The 23,458-nt window shown below is 39.9% G+C and overlaps 1 protein-coding gene and 1 non-coding gene across 4 annotated transcripts in view; one reads left to right on the top strand and one right to left on the bottom strand.

The window, feature by feature from the left end:
* Nucleotides 1-23,458, top strand: part of MAN1A1 (mannosidase alpha class 1A member 1) — a 172,129-nt gene that overhangs the window by 14,511 nt on the left and 134,160 nt on the right. The gene's annotated exons all lie outside the window — the stretch shown is intronic.
* On the bottom strand, nt 9,177-9,278 carry LOC115897109. Its single transcript, XR_004057054.1, has one exon. It is a non-coding gene; the product is annotated as a U6 spliceosomal RNA (small nuclear RNA).

The raw sequence follows: 23,458 nt of genomic DNA, 5'->3' as shown, positions 1-23,458 counted from the left end.
AGCTACTCAGGAGGCTGAGGCTGAAGAATCACTTGAACCCGGGAGGCGAAGGTTGCAGTGAACTGAGATTGTGCCACTGCACTCCAGCGTGGGTGACAGAGTGAGACTCTGTCTCAAAAATAATAATAATAAAATTTTAAAAGCCTGGAGTTTGATTCAGTAGGCCTGGATGGGCCCCAGACTTTGCATTTTTAACATGTTGCTAGGTGATACTGATTCTTCTGGTCCAGTGACTTCGGCTAGAAAAACACTGCTCTAGAATGAAGTCACAATGAAGTCGCAAATGTTTAGCATGGTATCCGTAGTCATTCATAAATCTGCCTCAGTTTACTTCTTGAGTTGTATCTCTGTTACTTACCAGGAAGGACTCTGTGCTTCCACAAAACTTACATAGTTACTATCTCCAGAACACATGTAGTTTAGGATTTCGTCTTGTTTAGTTTATGGTTCTCAAAAGGAGAGTCTTCTCACGTGCTCAAAATTCATGTCCTCATGAAGCCCTCTTTACATTCTCAACCTTTACTGATCCCTCCCCTTCTGCAAATTCCCATGTTATTTATTATTTCTATCTTTGGCCTGTGTGTCACTGATTTCATGTGCACATATGTTATCTTTCAAGTAGATTTCAGACACCGTAAAAGTGGGGACACCTTTTTTATCTCATAGGTCCATGGCCCAGAATTTGACAATAAAAGGCAATTCATCTTGAATGTAACCCAGATTAAGTATATCAATAAAATGTTTTACAAATGTGAGGCAGTATGGCAGAGTAGAAACACTTCTGGCCTCCCTTTCCACACCTTTGAAAGGGAGCTAATAATTCCTCTTTTTCAGAGTTGTAGGAATTAGAATAGAAAATGTATGTGAATCTCTGAGTGCAATGCCTGTCATATAGCATTTATTATTCAATACATAGTATGTACTTTCTAGCAGCAAGGAATTGCTGGGAGTAATAAGCTTGGACTTCTGCTAAGGAAAGGGGTTGGTAAGTAAATTGGATTCAGAAAGTCATTTCCAGGAAAGGAAAGTATGTTTTGGCTGCAGTGTTGCTGTATTGACCAGTAATAGCTTGTATTTTCTATTGTTGCCTCCCTTTTTAGTTGTTGTTGCCTCCCTTTTTAGTTGTTGTTGCCAAAATTGTCACTTCCTGTGGCAGGAAAGTAAGCATTATTTTGCCTTGTTAGAATTGTTATTACACAGAAGGGATGCTCATCCTCAGGAAAACCATAGAGAGGGTGTTGAATGGAGTGGTTCCTCATTCATTCGTCAGTGTCCAGTTACCTCTGACTTCTGGGCCTGGTGTCACACAACACTCAGATATGTGGGGAGGAAAGAAAACCAGGGGAAAAAGAAATCTGGAGAAATACCTTCAGGGCATAGAAAGAAATAATTTTTGTGAGCTGAAAAGCTGAAAATATTTCATTCAGAGATAGCTACGTGTGTAAATTTAGCTCAATAATTAGGCATATGGTGCTTTCATTTTAGGATGTATCCACCCTTTGTGATAATATCCGTTGATTATTAGAGCTGCTGCAGCTTTAACTACGTTGCCAGCAGAGATTCCTAGTGCATTTAAGACAAGAATTCAAGAGTGAAATGGAAAACTGAATTAATAATTTGTTCTTGGGTGGTTTTAATCTGCTCCTTATTAACTTTGTAGTTTATGCCTGGAGGATTAGATTTAGAAACAGAACACCAACTAATGTTCTAAAAGTTTACTTCCTTTTATTGGAACATTATACTCTTAAAGATTTTCTAAAGAACATTTTGGCTGTTTTAGTTTTAAATACAAGGTACACTTAAGTTCTTATGATTCAACCTAAAATAATAGAAAGTTTTTAATCTATGATATTAATTTTAACTTTTAAAGTATTTCATGTTAGACTTCAAGGCAGGAATTGTTTAATAAAAACCAACTAATAGAAGGAAAGGTATTCTTCACTGGGCACGAGGATATTTGGATCTCTTTTCCCAAGCTTTTTAAAATCCCCCTAGGTCTATATTTTTCAATCTTAGAATTTTAAATCTGCTTGCTGTTGATGGTAAAGAAAATAGGAAAATTAAAATCAAAGGTTATTTCTGTTTACTTCCTGTACCTTGTCAAATGTTTCTAAAATTGATCGAAAACAAACCATTGTAATTTTATAAATTGAAAAAAGAGTCGTATTCCAAGATATAGCCTAGTAGGATAAGCTGAAATAGGAAGTTTAAAAACAGCTGTCTGGGAGAGTGGGAGATGGTGATGCTGTCCATCTGCTGCTTGCTTAAAGCTTTAACTACCATCCTATTAGAATATACCTGAGAGTCTGGGAAGTCAGTGTATTTGCTTCTGTGGTTGTAGTTCTCCACCCACCTGTGATCTGAAGAATTACACCCTAGGTTTTTATAAGGTAAAGGCTCTACAATTTAGACATTTAGAAGGGACTTCTTTGAAAACTAGGAAGAAGTTTGGCAAAGTATACCAGGTATTGGTCTGAGTTAACCAATGGTAGTTTATTAGAAAGCTAGTCTGAATTTGTGTATTCTTGATAAATACAAGTTTTGACAGAAATTCTCCACTTTTGACGGATGTGGTAATAGAGGTTGAGGATTTTATAGCCAGATATGCTGCAGGTAATCAGGTGTTAGTTCTAGCTTAATAATTAGCTTAATTTAGTATTAGCTGTCTTTTTCTGTCGTACTTTTTACCCATGCTCTTAATCATCTTCCATCCTTGAGTGTGTTCTGCTGGTGAGATGCGGTACTAATGGTGCAAAAGCAGACAGCAGGAGAGTTGCAGAAGTGGTATTGTATATTTTACACACATCAGAAGACTAGTCACCTTAATACTGAGTAATTGACTATGATTGACAACAGGGAATGAGCAGCCCTCTCACTTCCTGGAACCTTGAGAGGTGAATTCCATACATTACCACTGGTGTTCAGAAGGATCACCTTTTTCTGATCTGGGGGCACTCGCTCCTAACCTTTTAGAATTCCTGAGGGAGGAAGCTGTCTAGTTACATGATTAGTTAGCACATTTGTGGACCTTTAGCTTTCAGTAGAATTGCTCGAAAGCTGTCTTAGGAAGTAATGCCTTTGGTTAATTTGAAATCTCATGCGTCAGCCGTGTTGCTAGTGTTTTCCAAAACACTGGGGGATTTTTGCAGACAGCATTTTCAGGAGCTGATTTGAAAGTAATAAGCCAAACTGGCAGGGAGGGAAGATTCTTCCTTCACCTCAGGGTTACTTTACTCTGGAGTGCCCTGTCTTCACAAATCCAGGGGACACACACCACATTAGTAGCCATAAGAGTGTCTGTTGTGTGTTATGCAGCCCAGAGTCTTCCACTGGTATATACCAAGTCCCCAAGTTAGATATTTCTCTTTTAAGCAGAATTTTGCCTTCATATTTAAAATAAAAATTATCTTCCTTAGTTGGCTTTTTTTTTTTTTTCTTTTTTTTGAGACAGAGTTTTGCTCTTGTCGCCCAGGCTGGAGTGCAGTGGCATGATCTCAGCTCACTGCAGCCTCAGCCTCTTGAGTAGCTGGGATTACAGGTGCCCGCCACCACACCCAGCTAATTTTTGTATTTTTGGTAGAGACTGGGTTTCACCATGTTGGCCAGGCTGGTCTCGAACTCCTGACCTCAGGTGATCCTCCCACCTTGGCCTCCCAAAGTGCTGGGATTACAGGCGGGAGCCACCATGCCCGGCCAGTTGGCTTTTAAACCTCAGCTATTAATTTGCAAGTATATTTGGTTTATGAACAACAGCAGCAACAATAACAATGTTTGATAATTTTCTTTTTCTATAGGTTTAAAACAGAGGCAACAGTTAAAACTATACTTTTAATAAAAAGTGCAGCTTCTCAGTTATACTCCATCATGTATTCCCTTTTTCTCCTAATAGAATGTGTTTGTTATTCTTCCTGTTCTGAGAGTGGCTCCTTAATTGATTTTATACCATCAGTTTGTATTATTATATATAATTAAGGCAATCAATAGCGAGATTTTTAACATCTCATCTTGACATAGATTTTGTTTCCTTTATCTGCAGTTTTTGTTTTTTGTTTGTTTGTTTGTTTTTTGAGATGGAGTCTCGCTCTGTGGCCCAGGCTGGAGTGCAGTGGCATGATCTCGGCTCACTGCAAGCTCCGCCTCTCAGGTTCACGCCATTCTCCTGCCTCAGCCTCCCGAGTAGCTGGGACTACAGGCGCCGGCCACCACACCCAACTAATTTTTTGTATTTTTAGTAGAGATGGGGTGTTGTCACTGTGTTAGCCAGGATGGTCTCGATATCCTGACCTCATGATCCACCCGCCTCGGCCTCCTAAAGTGCTGGGATTACAGGCGTGAGCCACTGCGCCCAGCTGTCTGCAGTTTTAATTCTAGACTGGTGAAAAGTATGCCGGTAACTACAGGATACCATTTGTTGACTGTTCACTTCCTGTTAGAGACTATGCTCACCACTTTATGTACATATTTTCATTAAATGCTCAGAACAAGTATTTGGTTTTTCTCAGAATACTGGTATTTAACCTTATTCTCCTCATTTTATACATAGGAAATTGAGGCCAGGAAGGGGCAAGCAAATTGCCCAGGGTCGAGCAGCTCCTGGGAGGTTGGAACCCAGGTCTGTCTGGTCCCTGCCCCCACCCTCTTCTTGTGCACTCATTTCTGCTGGGTTCCCCACACCCCCTGGTGCCTTGGCAGCCTCAGATCTTACCCACCTTGAATAAAGAATCAGGACTCCTGTTGCAGTCACTCCTCTACCTGAGAAGGAAGTAAAGGGAAATGAGGTGAGGGCTGGCACGATTTCTGTCCCAGCTTGTGGCAGACAACATGCTTTAATTCTGAAAGCAGCACCAATGCTCAGTTTGTCTGGAAAAGCCTCTCAAGAGTAATATTGTACTCAACTTAAGCACTGTGTTTACTAGTATGTGTTCATGTATGTATATATCACCTTGATGAGATTATATATATATATGTGCATAATATGTACTTGGTTATGTGTGTGTATATAATTATCTAAAATAATGCCTTAAGCATTAATGAAAGTTATTGTGGGTTCTGGAAAGTTGTTTAAATCAAGAGAAAGACAATAGTCACTGGAAGAAACAAATCTAAATTTGCTTGCTTTTTCTCCCTCATCTTGGGGCAACTATGACTCCTAAAGTTTAGGATACGTACAATTATTTAATGTTTAAGCAAGAGATTCTATAAAGTATGACCACATTAACAAAAATGTAGTTTGAATTTTAAATTCACAGTGAGCGTATATCACCAAAAAGAATTCTATGAGTCCAAATAATACATTATTACTGACTTGACACTCAAGTTTTATATAGAAGTGACAACAAAGTCTCTGTTTAATTGATCCTGAGAGATACGGACAGTATAACTCTGCAAATGGGGAAACACAGTGTCAATTCAAACCCGAATAGTTTTTTTTTTTAATTTTAATATTATATTCCTTTAATAAATCAGATTAAGAATCATTTCCAACAACTCTCCCACAAATATTTAGAAGTGCCACCCTGTGCAAGGCACTGGAGAGATGACAGTAAACAAGACCAGTATCACCACTGCCCACATGGAGCCCAAAGGAGTAGAGAGTAAGGAGGCCCTGGGACAAGTACCCTGGGAGGAGCCTAGAGGTACTATGGGAGCCTGGGATAGAACATAACTCTGGCAGATTGGGGTGTTCAGGAACACTTTCTAAATGAAGTAAAGTATTAGACCTGAGGATGAGTGGGAATTAGCCAGTTGCAGGCAAGATGAAGAGGGCTGCAGGATAGGAGTGGAATATATGAAGGTCCCCAGGGCAGCCAGAGGACTGAGCCAGAGTAGTAGTGCTGAGAAGAGGAAGTGGGCCACAGAAATGAAGCAGAGAAGGGGTCTGACCAGGTGTTTAGACTTTATCCTGAGATCATCAGGAACCATGGGAGGGTTTTAAGTTGCAGAAATAATATCAAATCTGCATTTTTGGATAAGACTAGAGTCTAGGATATGTGTTAGAAGGCTCGGCAGTGATCCAGATGAGAGGTGAGGATGGCCTAAATGCATAAAGGGGTAGTGAAGATAAAGAAAGTGAACAGATCCTTGAGATACTTAAAAATGGAATTTATAGAACTTTGTGAGCACTTAAAAATGGAGAGTGAGAGAGGAAATGGAGATAAAGAGGTTCTTGGGTTCCTGATTGGGTCACGGGTTTTCTGATGGTTGGAATCGTCAGGAAAAAGAGAGGAGTGCAGAGGGGTAATGGATGTGGTTTAGGATATGTGGCATTGGAGGAGAAAGATGTCCACGTGGAGGTCTCTTGTGAGCAGTTGGATGTATACAGCAAGCACTGCAAAGAGAGGTCTAGGCTAGAGATGCCCATCTTGAGGCCATTAAACTATGGAAATAAATAAGATCCCTTAGGGATGACGTGTCCTTTGAAAAGAGTCAAAGGCCTAGAAGCCCAAGGAACATCAACATTTACAGGATGTGCAGAGTCAGCAGCGACAGAGAAGGAGAAATCAGAGAGATGCAGAAAGAAAACTGGCAGAATGTGGCACTCGAGCATTTTTAGATCTTCAGTATTTGAAGGAGTGAGTCTCAGCAGTGTCAAATGCTGCTGAGAGTCAAGATGAGGACTAAGAATTGTTCTGTGGATTTGGTAAGAAGCAGGTAGAAGATGACCCTTACTGGGGCCAATTCAGTGCAGTATTCAGGGCGGCAGCTATATTGGAAGGGCACAGTATTGGTGGAGCTAAGGGAGGACACAGACAGTTCTTTCAAGAAGGTCAATGTGAATGAGGCCAGAGAGTTGGGGTGGTAGCTGCAGGATGACAGGGGGCAATGAGAAGGCTGAGTAAAGAAACAGAATATGTGCTGGGCACTGCTGAGCACACAGTCACAGCCAGCAGCTGGCCCCCTCTGCTCACTGGTTTGATTTTTCCTTTGTGGGGTTCAACCACTCTGCCATATTTGGACAAGGCAGACAAGTAGATTGACCTATCAAGGAAGACACAAGTTCCCAAGAACTTTTTTGAGAATCTGATACGAGAGATCATTTGTTAGTAAGAATGTAAATCCACTCAATTTGGGATCGGTGGGTGGAGGGGATGTTTATTATAAAAAGGGATCTCTCATGGATTTAGGTGAAGACCTCACAGAGCCTGGAATTACAAATGTGAAGGTTCCGGGAACCAAGACCGCTATTCCTCATTTCTTATTCTGGGCTACCTAGTCTTTTATCTTCAGTCATACCTGCTTTATTCTTTCCTCCAGTCATACCTGCTTTATTCTTTCCTCTGCAGACAGGCTGTCTTATGAATCAGTCCTCAAGTTTACATGGCCAATAAGTTTAAGTACTAATAGACTTTATAATAAGCACCTCAGAGGCTCAATTCCAAATTCCCAGAGTGGAGAATCTGACCCAGCTTTAGTTAAGTGTCTAATCATCTATGGCCAGGGGGTGGAGTATTGATTTTTAGTGCAAATGTAGGCATGGCAGAGAACCTCCTAAGTGACAGGAAGGAGAGGATTGCCTGGCTGTGCAGAGGTTTTCTGGCATCTCTGCTGCATCCAGACATCTGCTTTGCTGTGTTTACCTTATTGGAGATTTCTCTGTTGTGGGCCCACTTGTCAGAGGCAAGTTGTCCAGGGTTCTGCTATATATTCATCATGGAAGGTTTTACCTTATTGAAATGACAGTTCCCCAGCTTTAGCATTTTATGTTGTTCCATTAACTGTGATACAGACATGCCTGCAAAATATCAGTTCATGAACAAAACTTACTTTCCCTGAGATAGTAACCGTTTCACAGCCTCTCATATTACTGCTTCATTATGCGATGAAGTGTGAACCCTTTAATGGTGACTAGTTAAAACACATACCTGCACACATCAAATCCAGAATTTGATTCCAAATTTACAAAATAATCAAGTCTTCTTTTGAAATCCTACCTATCAAGACCCAATTTAAATCTTCTTCATTCCATAAATTCTTGCCTGTTCTTATCCCCTGAACAGCAGAAAATTATTTTTCTCTGTTTTTATGGCTCACTTTGTTTTAACCTACTTACTATCTTAGTGTTAAAGGCAGCACACGCAAAGGCACTGAGATGAAAGAGCTTGTGGCTTTGCCGCTTATTAACAATCCAACCCTGTGAAGGTATACAATGCATTTGAGCTTTATTTCTTTGTGAGAGTGATGATGATGCCTACCTTTCCTGGATGTGAGGAGCCAGCAGGTGAACGGATGCAAAACTATTTGCATGCTAGGAAACCTATGCAGATACTGATTACTTAAGGAAATAGTTTTGGAGTTTGAAGACCAGGTTTCTGAATCCCTGTCTGCCACTTGGTAATTCATGGTATGGCAGTGGGTGACTTACTGTTCTTCCTTGGGCATGTTGTGTGGTGTGTTTTCTTTTCATTCCTGTGACAAACTATCACAAACAGAGTGACTTAAAACAATCCAAATTAATATCTTACAGTTCTGTAGGTCAGAGTCAGAGTGGGCTTTTTGGTTTCTCTGCACTGAGTCTCATAAGGCCAAAAATGAGCTGTCAGCTGGCCCAGGCTCTTATCTGGCTCAGGGGAGAATCTATTTAACAAGCTCATTTAGGTTGTTGGCAAAATTCAGTTCCTTGCCAATTATGGGACTAAGGTCCCCATTTCCTTGCCGTCAGCCAGGGGACTCTCAGTTTCTGAAGGCCACCTGCTTTCTTCATCACTTTGCTCCCTCCATTTCCTTTTCATTCATTCATTCATTTAGACAAGTAAAAATTGTATATATTTATGGTGTACACATTTTGAAATATGTATCCATTGTGGAATGGCTAAATTCAGCTAATTATCATATCTGTTACCTCACATTCTTACCATTTCTTTTGGCGGGAGCACTTAAAATGTACTTTTTTGGCACTTTTCAAGTGTACAGTACAGTGTTCTTAGCTATAGTCACCATGTTGTACTAGCATCTTAAAAATATGGAATGTAGCCCGGCCAACATGGCGAAACCCCATCTCTATTAAAAATTACAAAAATTAGCCAGACATGGTGGTGCACACCTGTCATCCAGCTCCTCGGGAGACTGAGGCAGGAGAATCACCTGAACCCAGGAGGCGGAGATTGCAGTGAGCCAAGATCGAGCCACTGCACTCCAGCCTGGGCGACAGAGCAAGATCCTGTCTCAAAAAAGAAAAAAAAAATACAGAGTGCTTCATAAATTTGCACATGATCCTTGCAGAGGGGCCATGCTAATCTTCTCTGTGTTGTTCCAGTGTTCATACAAGTTGCCAAAGCAAGAACTGAACACTCCCTCCTTTTTCAAACCTGCAACATCACATGGAGTCCTTTTCAGCTGGATCTCTGACTTTGCTGTGATTTATGTTCAACAAACATAAACTGTTACCCAAGAGATATTTTGTGCCTCAGGTTGCTGGTAGGAGTAATGCAAATCAAAAGAAGCTCGGTTGGTAGTCGTACAGTAGTTCCTTTGTATAGCAACTTTTAGTACATGCAAATAAACAGAGAAGGCAAGCAAACATGCCAGATCCACATGTAAGGAGTACTGATAAATAGGAAGAATATTCCATTTTTTGCTTAGGACTTTTGTTGAAGCCTTTGACAAGCTATGTTATTTCAATTCCATTATTGTTCGTATTCTGGGCTCAATAGGGGTACTTAAAGCACCCAGTGTTGTAAGACTACTGAAAATTCACACACCCCCATCCCCGGAGACAGAGTCTTGCTCTGTCACCCAGGTTGGAGTGCAGTGGTGCAATCTCAACTCGCTGTAACCGCCGCCTCCTGGGTTCAAGCGATTCTCCTGCCTCAGCCTCCTGAGTAGCTGCGATTACAGGTGCATGCCACCACACCTGGCTAATTTTTGTATTTTTACTAGAGACATGGCTTCACCACGTTAGCCAGGCTGGTCTCAAACTTCCGACCTCAAGTGATCCGCCCACCTCGGCCTCCCAAAGTGCTGGGATTACAGCTGTGAGCCACCATGTCTGGCCAGACGACTGAAAATCTTGAATGAAAAATAATTCTAATTTTTGTTTATTCACCCTGCATCTTAGCAGGTATAGTGTAAAAGTTAGGAGCAAAAACTCTAGAGCCAAACTCCCTGATTTTGGTTTCTCTCTCTTTCATGTGTCCAGTGACCTTGGGCAAGTTACTTAACCTCCCTGTACTTCAGTTTTGTCACCTGTTAAATGAAGGTAAATATAGGCCTAACTTTGTGGAGTTATTATTGAGGATTAAATTAAATGTGTTGATATATGTAAAGTGTCTGGAATTGTAACTAGTACATGGTGCTGTGTGAGTCCTGGGATTATTATTCTAATTGAACAATGTGCTTTAACCATTGGCTCTCAACTAAGGCTGTTTTGCTCCCCAGGGTACATTTGCCAGTGCCTGGAGATAAGGGTTGTTACATCTGACAGGGTGAGATACAGACATCTAGTGTGTACAGGCCAGGGATACCACTCTGAGTCCAAAAATGCACAGGGCTGCCTCCCCAACCCCCAAACACAGAGTTATCCATCCCGAATGTCAGTAGTGTCAAGATTAAAAGCCCCTCCCTGTTGGGGCTTTTATGTTTTTAGTAACAACTTCATTTACAAATAAAATATTAATGTATCATGAGTGACTTTTAACAGTGAGGAAATTCATGACTGACAGCCATAGGGCTGGCTCTGAGTTCTACAGGAAAGTGAAAAGTAGAAAATAATTGTTCTGGTGATTATAAAAACAGGTATCACAGGAAAAGAGTGTGCTTAACTTCTAGAATATATAATTAAGGGTAAGAAATACTCTGGTCTTGTGAATCATTGAATGGGAGTTCTCATTTTCTAATTTTCCAGTGAGGTTCTTCTGGAGATGATAAGGAATGAAATTACAGGTGACCCTTGAACAATGCAGGGATTGGGGCACCAACCGCTCATGCAGTTGAAAACCTGCGTATGACTTTCAGTTCCCCCCCAAACTTAACTACCAATAGCCTACTGCTGACCGGAAGCCTTACTCACTAAACATAAACAGTCAGTTAACATGTATTTTGTATGTTATGGGTATGATATACTGTATTGTTATGACAAAGTAAGCTATAGAAAAGAAAATGTTATTTTGAAAATCATGAGAAAATATATTTATTCATCAGGTGGAAGTGAGTCATCATAAAGGTCTTCATTCCTTGTTGTCTTCGTGTTGAGTAGGCTGAGGAGGAGGAAGAGGAGAGGTGTTCATGCTGCCTCAGACAGAGGTGGAAGAAAATCCAAGTATAAGCAGACTCCCAAGTTCAAACCCATGTTGTTCAAGGGTCAGCTGTACTTGGATTTGGAAACTTGCTGTTACTGTGTATGTTAGAATACAGTGAGAGTTAAGATAAATATGCATTACAGTTGCTTATGTGGAATTTACCTATACTGTAGTAGCGGTAAATTTTGCAAGGCCCCAAATGTTTTTGCCACTGTTATTTTTATTTCTGAATATGATACAAGGCTTATGTGTTTGCTCTCTTCACTCCTTCTCATCCCATAGGAATATTGAATAATTTAGAATTTAGGGTATTCTTCAACTACTTATTTCTCTACCACCTCTTCTATCAATTTCAGCTATTTGATTTGTCTGTACAAGATTCTGTAGGACTGTCTGAGACTCTATTCATTCTCGTGGTTACAGAATTTGTCCTTTTGATGATAGGTCACTTAATCATCAACACTTCCATGACCACAGAGTGCAGAAGCTGATTAGACTGACATCCTGGATCATGTAGGAAGGAACCTGGGCACATTCCCATACCTTCCACTCTGTTAACTTACTTGGAGAAACTGAGAATCACAAGACACAAACAAAAATAACCTGCAGTTCATCATCAAGATTAAGCAGAATACTGACATGTTAGTCATCAACTGAGTGCTAAAAATACTTGATAATTGATTACATGATACAATTGCTAAGTATTGGTAAAAATATATGAGATTGTGATCATATTAGAAATACATTTGTCTCATGGTATTTAACAAATTTGTGGCTTACATCATTATGACAAAAGGAAGGTGTTAATTGCAGCGAGGATGGTAACCACTCTATCCTTTTTGGATCATTGTATTACAACTTTGAATCTATAGGCATAAAGAGAAACACCCTGACTCCTTATTTAAAAGGAAGAAACAAAACCTTTTTGAGTCAGATTATATCTGCCATATTTTTAAATTAGGGCTAGAACCTGGGAAAAGCAGTTTATAGCAGAACTACATTTTATAATGCGATCTTTTGTTCAGTTTGACTAGTTTGTTTTTCTGACACTCTGAAGTGGTGTAACAGTGATAACTACTTCTTCACAGACTTTGTGATTAAGAGAGATGAGCCTTAAATATAATTGGCATCTTTCAAGGGTTTGGGCAAAGTCCAGCCAGTATCCTGTGATGTCAGGGTATTAGAACAGAGAACCTCTTCTGTCAGCCACCACCTTGCTGTGGGCTCAGTTGCCTGCTTGAGCACCACATCAAAGACCCAGCTACACAGCAGTTGAAAACTAGCTAAAGCCTTCCTTCTACTTTGAAATGATTGTTACCCAAACCTTAGTTTGCTGCTTCCTAATTCAGAGCCTTATGCTGAAGACATTTTTGGAAAAAACTCAACAGCTTTATCAGTGAAATATGGGGAAATACCTAAGCCGAAATGGAACCAGAATGACAACGCTTAGCCCGGGAGGTTGAGGCTGTGGTGAGCTGAGATCGTGCCACTGTACTCCAGCCTGGGAGACAGAGCAAGATCCTGTCTCAAAAAAAAAAAAAAAAAAAAAAAAAAAAAATGCAGGCCATGTATTCAGTCCACTAGATTTCACAACCTTGGTTCTTTGTCATCAATAATTAGTTGATCTGGGGAAGAGAGACTTAGATTACAGTGAATCAGTATCTACGTATATTATAGCATTTCTGTAAGCAGGCCTGGCTGAGTAGCAAATAGCACACACAGGACCATGTTTCTTGCCTCATTTTGGTGTACATAGTGACATTTTATTGTGGTAGTCTGGACCAGTGAGTAGAGGGTCCCAAAGACTTGAGATCATCCTAGGAAGACAATTCCTTTACAACACATGGTTACCATTAGTTCTGAGAATAGAATTGAGATCTGAGTCTGGATTCCAAAGAATACTGGCAAGGCATATCATAGTAGTGATTAGTCTAAGCTGAGCAGGGCCCAGTACCCAGAGAGTCAAGCCTGGGAGAAGAAAAAAAGCCAAAATGGAACCAGAATGACAACACTTAGTAATGTGGATAAGATCATCACAGATATACGGCTGTACAGCAGTGAGCTCCTCATGAACAGGAATTGAATGCAGTGTAGGCCATGTAGCTGTAGGTGCTCAAGATGATTGTGGAAGGAATGAATGGTTCTGCCTGGCACAAAGGAACACGGGAATGGCTTTTGGTCTGGAGAGTCCAGTACTAGGACAGCTTCCACCCTGCTGCCCCACTGAATCTCTTGGGGAATTTGCTTTCTGCCTGGCTGAGGAAGGTGTGATCTGCTTCCTTCTCTGTGAGTTCTACAGGAGTGGGCCACTGTTAGGGAGGGCTGCGGCCCCTGGAACATTTTTACCATTGCTCAAAGTAAACATTTGCAGGGTCAGGGGCGGTGGCTCATGCCTGTAATCCCAGCACTTTGGGAGACTGAGGTGAGCAGATCCCTGGAGGTTAGGAGTTCAAGACCAGCCTGGCCAACATGGCAAAATCCCGTCTCTACTAAAAATTAGCGAGGCATGGTGGTACGTGCCTGTAGTCCCACCTACTAGGGAGACGGAGGCAGAAGAATCACTTGAGCCCGGGAGGTTGAGGCTGTGGTGAGCTGAGATCATGCCACTATACTCCAGCCTGGGAGACAGAGCAAGATCCTGTCTCAAAAAAAAAAAAAAAAAAAAAAAAAAAAAGAAAAATGCAGGCCATGTATTCAGTCCACTAGATTTCACAACCTTGGTTCTTTGTCAGTAAAATTCAAAGGTGAGTAGTTAGTTGTTGGGAGGGTGACCTTCTGAGTCAGGACCAAGGAAGCAGGCAAGAGGGACAGATCCTTCATAAATCCTGACAGAGCATCCTGTAGAAGGTAAAATATCCTTCTGGTTTGGAGGAGCATTTTAAACAAGGATCTTTTAAATCAAGTTAGAGAGTCCTAAGCCAAGGACAGCATTTTATATTCAGTACTGGGAAGGTATTTTCTGTCAACAGTAGAAGGTCATACTTCTCTGTTTGGAACAACAGCCTTGTTTCCAGAAATGAAGAATGTGGAATTCTAATATTGTTCAAACATTGAAAAGAAAACAGTGTGAGAGTCAGTTTATATGGAAATTGATAGTAGAAGATCACAAGTATACTGACCTATTTTAAATAAGATTTCATGTAGTTACAGTAAAACTTCGGGGAGAAAGTTGTATTCTTTCATGTATACATATTTGAGCGTCAGAAATTTTACATTTGAGAAAGAGAAATTGTAATTCAGCTATGATACCCTGTAAAATTAGGTAAAAATTAAACATTTCAAATAGTATTATCAGTTTTACTGACTAGAAGCATAGTATTTAATACAAATGCTATTATAAAATATTTTTTAACAAGGGCCCCTTTTCACAAAACTAAGGCTGTTTAATGTTATTAACAGAGTGGTATGTAATTATTGGGGTAATTCAGTTTTTACTAGCACTATGAATAAATTGTATTACAGAAGATACTTTAATATTTGAGGTTTATACCAAAGTATATAATATAGCCTTCTTTGATAACAATATTTACTTGAATAATTTATTTGATTTTGATCACATATTTTACTTTTTTCAAACAAGGTGGAGAAAAACTCCTCAAATTATTCTATGATGTTGCTATTTTCCGAGTGAATCCCAGAACCCTGACCACATACCTCTGTTTTTTTGTTTTTAACCATTTGTGCCTTCCCCCAAGCCCACATTAGTCTTTAAAACTTAATCAGAGGAGTTGGCTAATGTAATTTTTTTGGTAAATCATACTATTTATTATTATACAATTGTCACTGTCAAACCTTTAGAGAAGTTTCAGCTACCAAATAATATGAAAAATACTGCAGAGAAAAACTTCTGTTTTCTCAAGTTGGAGCAATGGTGCATAGCCCAGTTTTGAGCTGATCACTCTAGTTTTAAACAAACAACCAAAGGATAACTACTTAAATGCTAAATGCCTTAGTGATTGGTGGTAGTTCAAACTTTAGTTTGAACTTTAAACATAACTGGCTGACCCCTCCTTAAGAGAAGATACTGGCCGGGCGCAGTGGCTCATGCCTGTAATCCCAGCATTTTGGGAGGCCAAGGCGGGTGGATCACGAGGTAAGGAGTTTGAGACCAGCCTGGCCAACAGAGTGAAACCTCGTCTCTACTAAAAATACGAAAAATTAGCCAGGCGTGATGGCAAGCAACTGAAGTCCCAGCTACTTGGGAGGCTGAAGCAGGAGAATCGCTTGAACCCAGGAGACAGAGGTTGCAGTAAGCCAAGATTATGCCACTCAACTCCACCCTGGGGAACACAGCAAGACTCTGTCTCTTAAAAAAAAAAAAAAAAGATACCACCGCAGTTCTCCTGGCAGAAAAACCACTGCGACAGCATATGGGCACGTGCCACACCTTTGTTCAAGGCAGAAGGAAGAAGGAAAGCAAAGATACCCATTGACCTTGACAAATGTCCCATTGGCTGGAACTTTGACCAGTAGCCACTTCTAGCTGTGAAGAGTCTGAGAAAGAACATTAGGTCTTTACAGTTGTCAGTTTCAGCAAGAAGCAAAGGAAAAAGAGGTTTGCTTGTGGGGTAAATATATCTATATTATCTGCAGTAGGTCTAATAGATACTCATATTTTTATTGTTTTGCAGCTTTGTGTAGTCTTTTGGAATAATAAAACAATTTCACCTCTGCTGACAAACTTGACATTCCTTTTACTTCTTAAATTTATGGAGGTCTTTGCCCGATTTTTAAGCTGTAAAATAGCTGAAGAAAATTGGAAGTCATTGCATTCAAAGCTCATATTAAGTAATGCAGTCTATTTTAACAGGTTGCCGAATCGGGCATATATTTATTGCTGGCCACTTGCCATCCAGCAACAATAGAATGAATGATGATGATGAAGATGAATTTTTTTTTTTTTTTTTTTTTTACCATTTTGGAGAAAAAAATCAGGTTCTATCGGATTTTAAAACCCTATCAGAAGGGTTAGAGTAATGTGTTTGCAGGCCCAGGAAGTATTTGCCATCACTTACAAAATACCTCAGATGATCTTCAGTTCATAGAAAATATGATTTTAGGGTGGTAATGATACAGGCATATCAGATGTTAGTGCTTGCCTTAAAGATGGTACTGTATCACATATAGTCTAAAATAATTATTTGCCGTTTTTAGTGATAATCTTAGTAACATAGAAGTCTAGATGAAACCATAGAAGAGAGCTTTGAAAAATAATCTGTATCTCAGTACTTTTTCTCTGCATGTGTTTAATAAGAAATCTGATACTGCCATTTAGGGGCAATGTTTAGAGTATTACTGACATTCAAGCTAAGTATATTGAGCAATGTGTGTCTTTTCAGTAACACAAAATGAAATTATTAGAGTATTCTTTTGGTGATGAAATACAGTCCTCGATGAAACCAAGACTCATGGTAATGAAAGAACCGTGTAGGATGCCCAAGTAGAGGTGAACAGAAATCTTTCAAAGCAAGGAACTTTAGCTATTAAAATGTATGTAAAGCAAAGTTCTGTTTCAGTATATGTCAGGTAACTTTTTCCCTACAGGGTACCAGAAGTAAGAGATACTCATATTTTCACTTTCTTAACATAGCAGTACATTTAATGCTTTCCCTGCATCTGCAAGGTTTTCAAAAAAAGAAATATAGGAAGTTGGTTTTGCATGTCATGTTTCTGAAAGCCTCACTCTTAAACATAATGTAAATTTTTCCAGAATAATGAGATAGGTAACAGAAACATGCAAAGATGTATGTCAACAGAACATGAGTAACACTTTATTTGGAAGGCAAGTTTCCCCCAGATTGCATGGGTCACACATTTGGCTCAGGACAGTGTACAAGGTAATATATCTTAGGCTTCAGACTCAGTGTGAGTTCATAGCCAACCTCCATTGCTAAGATCTGATGTTGGGAAAATTACTTAACCTCTTGATTTCTTCATCTGTGCAGTGGGACTCTCACTGGGGAGACTACCTTCCTTGCAGAGTTGTTGTAAGGGATGAGCGGAGAAATGCTTTACATACTTCCTGATGTGTAAATGTTCAGTAAATGCTATTTCTATGACAAGGATGATGATAAGAAAATACCTTTTTGGGACATACCAATTATAGATTTTAAGTCTTGTAGAATCACTAGTTGCTACTCCAAGATTATCCTTAGGAACCAGCATTTCTGGTAGTATTACATTTCGTAAGTAAAGTCCTTTTATACATTTTTATTATTGTTACGCCCAGATAATAATTTGTAAAACTGTTATCAGCAGTATAAAAGGATTACTTTCAGAATTTACAAGATCATGGATTCTAGATGACAGTGGATATTCCACTTATTAATAATGGACAGTTTTAAGGACAGTTACTTCAGAAGGTTTTGTTTTGTTTTGTTTTTAGGAAAAACAAATTTTCCTATAATATGTGGCATTTTATGGCCAATCTATTTTTTATGAATTCTACCTTCAAATAATGATAACTTAGAGAATTGCAATTCATAATCCTTTAATTAAGAAAATAGTGATTTCTGGCCTTAATTTGAAAAGGAAATGCTTATACTGTGCAACTCTCTTCTTTAACAGCTTTATTCATAATTGCCAAAACTTGGAAGCAACCAAGATGTTCCTCAATAGGTAAATGGATAATTAAACTGCACTATATCCAGACAATGGAGTATTATTCAGCACTGAAAAGAAATATTATTCAACACTAAAAAGAAATGCACAATCAAGCAATAAAAGGGCATGGAGGTACCTTAAATGCATGTTACTAAGTGAAAGAAGTAACATGGCTACAATGTAAGGCTACATATTTTATGATTCCAATTATATGATATTTTGGATGAAACAAAACTATGCAGATAGTAAATTACTGGGGATTGGGGAGAGTTAGGGATGAATAGGTAACAAAGAGGATTTTCATGGCAGTGAAAACACTCTGTATTATACTATGGTGGTAAATACATCCCGTTATACATTGTCAAAACCACTGAAATATGCAACACTAAGAGTGAGCCTTAATGTAAGTCATGGACTTACATCTTTTTACATTTGGGTACTAATGATGTGTCAGTGTAGGAATCGTGCGTAATGTTGATAGTGAGGAGGCTGTGCCTTTTGGGGACAGAGGATATATGGGAACTTTGTACCTTCCACTCAGTTTTGCTGTGCATCTAAAACTTCTGTTTTAAAAAAAAGTCTGTTTTAGAAAACATACACACACAAAAGAAAGGAAAAAGGGGAAATACTTGTGCCCTGCAATTCTCCTCTTGACAACTGAAGAATGGGGCTTGACTCTCTGGGAATAGCTTGTTTCCAAAAAAAAAAAAAAGAAGAAGAATAAAAGAATGTAATTTAAAAAGGTAACTATATCTGACTTTGCTCATTTTAATGAAATTCAAGCTAATTCATTTTTATCGATCACTAAATAATTAGTAACTTTATTAACTACTAGTAATACTAGTGATAACCTCATAGTATTTTGTTTAAAAAAGGAATCTAAAGGGGAAAAAAAGTTTAGTCTTTGTAAGGTTGACAAATCTGTAAACAAATCTTTTAAAGACAGCACATTTCAATTTGTAAAATCATTTTGTCACTACTGCAAAAATTAAACTGTAGTGAAGATTTGAAGTTGTAGAATGATAAATGTATGAGTTAGAATGTTTGGGCTTACCTTTTTATTACAAGTATTTAAAAAAACCTTTTGAGATTAGACACTACATGAAAATAGTATTTGTTTTCTATGGGATACTTTTTTAGCTCTCTTTAGGATATTAAGGAAGCATCTGTGATATCCCAGCAAAGAATACCTTTTTTGCTGGGCACGGTGGCTCACTGCTGTAATCCCAGCACTTTGGGAGGCAAAAGCGGGCAGATCACCTGAGCTCAGGAGGTTGAGACCAGCCTGGCTAACATAGCGAAACCCCTTCTCTACTAAAAATACAAAAATTAGCCAGACATCTGTAATTCCAGCTACTCAGTAGGCTGAGGCAGGAGAATCGCTTGAATCCAGGAGGGGGGGAGATTGCAGTGAGCCAAGATCGCGCCACTGCATTCCAGCCTGGGCGACCAGAGTGAAACTCCATCTCAGAACACACACACACACACACACACACACACACACACACACACACACACACACACACACACCCCGAATACCTTTTTCTCTTAATCACTAAAGATCTATAGTTGCTGATGCTTCCCGTGTTGGGAAAGCCCTATAAGATCTTGGCCTGGGGACCAAGTGAGGAAGATCACCTGTCACCACAGGCCTGCAAGGGGTCACTTGCTGGCCTCACGTTGACCACAGAGGTCTTAGCAAGGCTAATCTAATGAATTCAGGGTTTCTGTGTTAATTAAAAATCAGCCAAATAAACAGACCAAAAACCCTGAGGTTAAACCTTTAAACGCAAAGTGACGACTTCTGAACTCAATGACAGCTTCTGCCTGGAGACCATAGTCATTAACCACAAGACAGATATTTCTGATGAGGAAATAACTGCAAATGGTAGACCCTTAGCTGATGCCAAACTATTCTATGTAAGGAAAGTGTTCTCGGCAATAGTGCTTCTTTCCAAAAAGGAATGGACTAGATATTCACATATGAATGAGCCCTTTTCTGACCTCTAACTTTTGAGTTGCTAAATTATTATCCCTTAGAATGTTTTAGAGAAATGGACTTACATTTTGGTCAAGTATTTCTTTTTTTCTTTTTTTCCCCCTGTACCCTCTTCCATTTGGTAACAGCACAAGAGTTTTATAAAATAATGTCAAAATTTGGCCATAAAAAAAGAGAACCATTAAATGCATATGATCCAATTTTTTGAGCTAGAGCTAGAAACACTGGCTTTTCCTTAGGAGAACAAGATACTACTTAGAAACAGAGCAATCTGTCCTCTACAAGTAGTGATTACTAGAATTCTCATTTTTTAAAACAGGCTTTATCAGGCATTCTGACTCTTTTTCTAAAGAAATTGCTGTTGCTAACCACGCTTTCATTTCACTGGGGAATTAATGCTCAGTGGCGCATTAGAATTCATGCAATAGCATTAAATAATTACTGTTTCTTTATATATCTCTTGCCAACTTAGAAGTACATTAAGATTGGCTGTAGGAGAATTCGGGACACCTCACTCTGAAGAAAATCCCCATCCATATATATATATTCTCCACTCAGCGAATAAGAGGCAACCTTGAGTACCTGGCAACAAACGAATTGCACACATAGCAACAAGAAAAGTCGAGTAATATAGAAAGAGGAAAGAGAAGCTGGTCTACATTAGCTCCCGTGGTGGTAGTAAACCTCAGAAAATATCAGATCTGTAGACAGCAGCTTGACATGAGAGGAATTCATGGTTTTCCATAAATCTAGTGACAGGCCAGGTCGGGTAGGGCAACACCATCTTGTCTGCCCAAGTAGCATACAGGGCAGGAGGAAAAAAGTTAGGTACAGAGCTGGAGTCGAGAGCCAAAGTGGAGGAGGAGGAAGGCTGGGAGAGTTGAAGGATGTAGGGCAGGCAAGGAAAGGTGGTATTGTGAGGGTCTTCAGTTGAGCCAGCTCCCAAGCCTGATTCGGTGTGTCATTTGGTGCCACACCTGGCCACAGCTGCTTAGACCCCAGCGAGGGCTGCCCTCTGTGTGTGGAGCAGCAGGAGGGCTCAGAGGCCTCAAATGACTATCTGAGGTTTGCAAGCAGCAAAAAGTGAGGGCTCTGTTCAGTGTATAGTGGAGAAAATCAGAATGAGAGAGTTCCCAGCCTTGCTCTTCTCTACACTACCTTGGGCCTTAGCTTCATCTGTAAAACAGGGATAATAATACCCCAGAGAGGGTGTTGTAAGGATTGGATGTGTTAAATTATATCGAATTCCCCTCACAGTGCACTGTGGTAGCTGTTTGACAAAGTTAATTCATTTCCTCCTTTACAGCCTCGGACTCCATAACCCATAATGACGACAGCTCCTACAGTTTCATTTGTAGAACAAAATAATACTTTCTAAAATGTGAAACTACTACTCATCCAGTGAAAGAATTAAGAAACTTACACATAATGCTTTATATACCTCAGATCTCAAAGACTTGCTAATTTGTGGCAAAGAGAAAGCACATATGGCGCTACCAGAGCAGTCCAGGAAGCTGGTTCTGAAGGGCAGCCTATGCTAAAAGTGAAACAGAAGCTCCCGGCTGAGCTATGGGAACCAGGGCTGGTGGGAAGCCACATGCCCACAGACCTAAAAACAGAGTGGTTAGTTCTAGCCGTGTGCCTGTAAAGTAGGGGTTGCAGTGCAAACTGCTGGGCTGTGGGCTAATTGTGGCTCACAGATTTTTTTTTTCAACCTTAGCCAGTGTAGTATTTTTTTTTTTTTTAATGGCTTTAGTCAGGGGCTTGACTCTCGTTTATTCATTTCTAGTTACCCTAGACCTGGTGGTTCTGTTCCTGTCTGGCCCTTCAAATGTTCTGACCCCTTTTTTGAGCCCACCGCAGAGCAGGGGCACAAACCAGAGAGCAGACGGTGGACTCAGAACCGGGGACTGAATGTATCCTATCCCTTTGTCCTAGGGTTGCCAGGTGAAATATAGCACTTTTAGTTAAATTTGAATGTCAGATAAACAACTTTTTTTTTTTTTTTTTTTTTTTTTTTCGTGTAAGCAGGTTCTGTGTAATGTTTCCATTTCCTAAATCTGGCAATGCTGCTTTATTCCACTTATAATTCTCATCCTCGCAACCGTAGGTACTAAGTAGTAATTATCATTGTAACATTGAGGTAAAGAATCTTGGAAATAGAACACCTTAGCAGCCTTTGGGACAGAGAGAGGGGATGCATTTATTTCAGCATTTGAAATAGCATGTGAATGAGTGTTTGAATTTGATATGGGGTAAAATTGGAAACTATCACAGCTAGAGGGCTTTTTTTTTTCATGTACTGGGTGATGACAGCTAGAAGGTGACTGGAGGTGGCCCTCGCTCACTGAAGAATCATGTGAAGACAGGGATCATTCCTAAGACTGTCTTGGGTGGCATCTTGATACCTGTTACATGAGAGGATGTTAAATACTTCCAGATGTAATTGTGGTAGACTCCAGGCAGGCAGTCTTTGTGAAGGCGGAGTCACATCAGGCTCTGCACTGTCACCTGTTGGTGACATTGGCCTCTTTTCTTTCCTATCCCGGAACTGCTCTGCCCACTCTTAGTTCAGCTAAAGTTCAAAGCATCAAAGGAAGGAGAACTTCCTTCCTAAGTTCTCCCTTATCTCTGTTTAACCACCTGAAGCCTAGGAGGACTCTGAGGAGGTGGCGTGCGTGGATAAAGGTCAGCCAGGTTCATTGAGTGTCTTCTAGTCAGGTGCCCTGTCACACCTGATCTCCTCACTGTGTGTAAGGGAGATAATATTTATTTTTTTAATAAGCTTTATTTTCTGAGCAGTTTTAGGCTCATAGCAAAATTGAGCAGAAAGTATGGAGAGTTCCCATATACCCCCTGTCCTCACACAGGCACAACCTCCCAATTTCAGCACCTCAACCCACACTGGTGCATTTGTTAAAATGGGTTATTCTTTTTTAAAGGTGAGAGAACTAAGGGGTAGAAGGGCAGACCCTGAGGCAGCCGGCTTCAGGCTTACCCACTGTGACCTGCTGTGCCATGTGCCTGTGACCTGCCTCAGTATCCGGTCACTTGGTGCCCAGTGGTCCTTCTGGCCCTCCAGATCTTCATTCTCATAAAGAAATGTCGGTAGTGGGGATAGCATTAGATAAGCAGAGGAAGGGGTGGTTAGATTGCTGTCTTTTGTTCATCCATGGAGAAATTCTCTTCCAAGGGATAAGTGAAGGTTTGGAGAAATTGTGAATTAATTTCCTCCAAGTTGCTTTTTATCTATGTTCCTCCCTTCTGTTTTCCAATTCCACCAAAGATTGAAAGAAATAAGGTTGATTCAGTGACCCTAAAAATATTTTATCTGAAAGTTCTAGAAGTTACTTTTATATGACAGCCAAGTAATTTTAACCAAAGTTTGATGGAAATTGCTGTCAGGCTTTTAAAGTCACTGTTTTTCAAAGCATCAATGCTAAGTGTAGTTTTAAGAGAAATGGTACATCACTTTCAGGTTTAACAATCAGTGAGTTAGAGTGCTCTTCCACCTCAGACCTTGCCTAAACCAGGTACAGCCCCTTGTATCCCCAAGAACAGCAGGGACATGATTATCACTGGACCACAGAGCTTCTTCCCTTTCATGACAAACAGCAGACTG

Source organism: Rhinopithecus roxellana, chromosome 4 (assembly GCF_007565055.1).
Source record: "Rhinopithecus roxellana isolate Shanxi Qingling chromosome 4, ASM756505v1, whole genome shotgun sequence".
Lineage (NCBI taxonomy): Eukaryota > Metazoa > Chordata > Mammalia > Primates > Cercopithecidae > Rhinopithecus > Rhinopithecus roxellana.
Note: the sequence above shows the minus strand (reverse complement) of the source record. Positions and strands in the feature narration are given on the sequence as shown.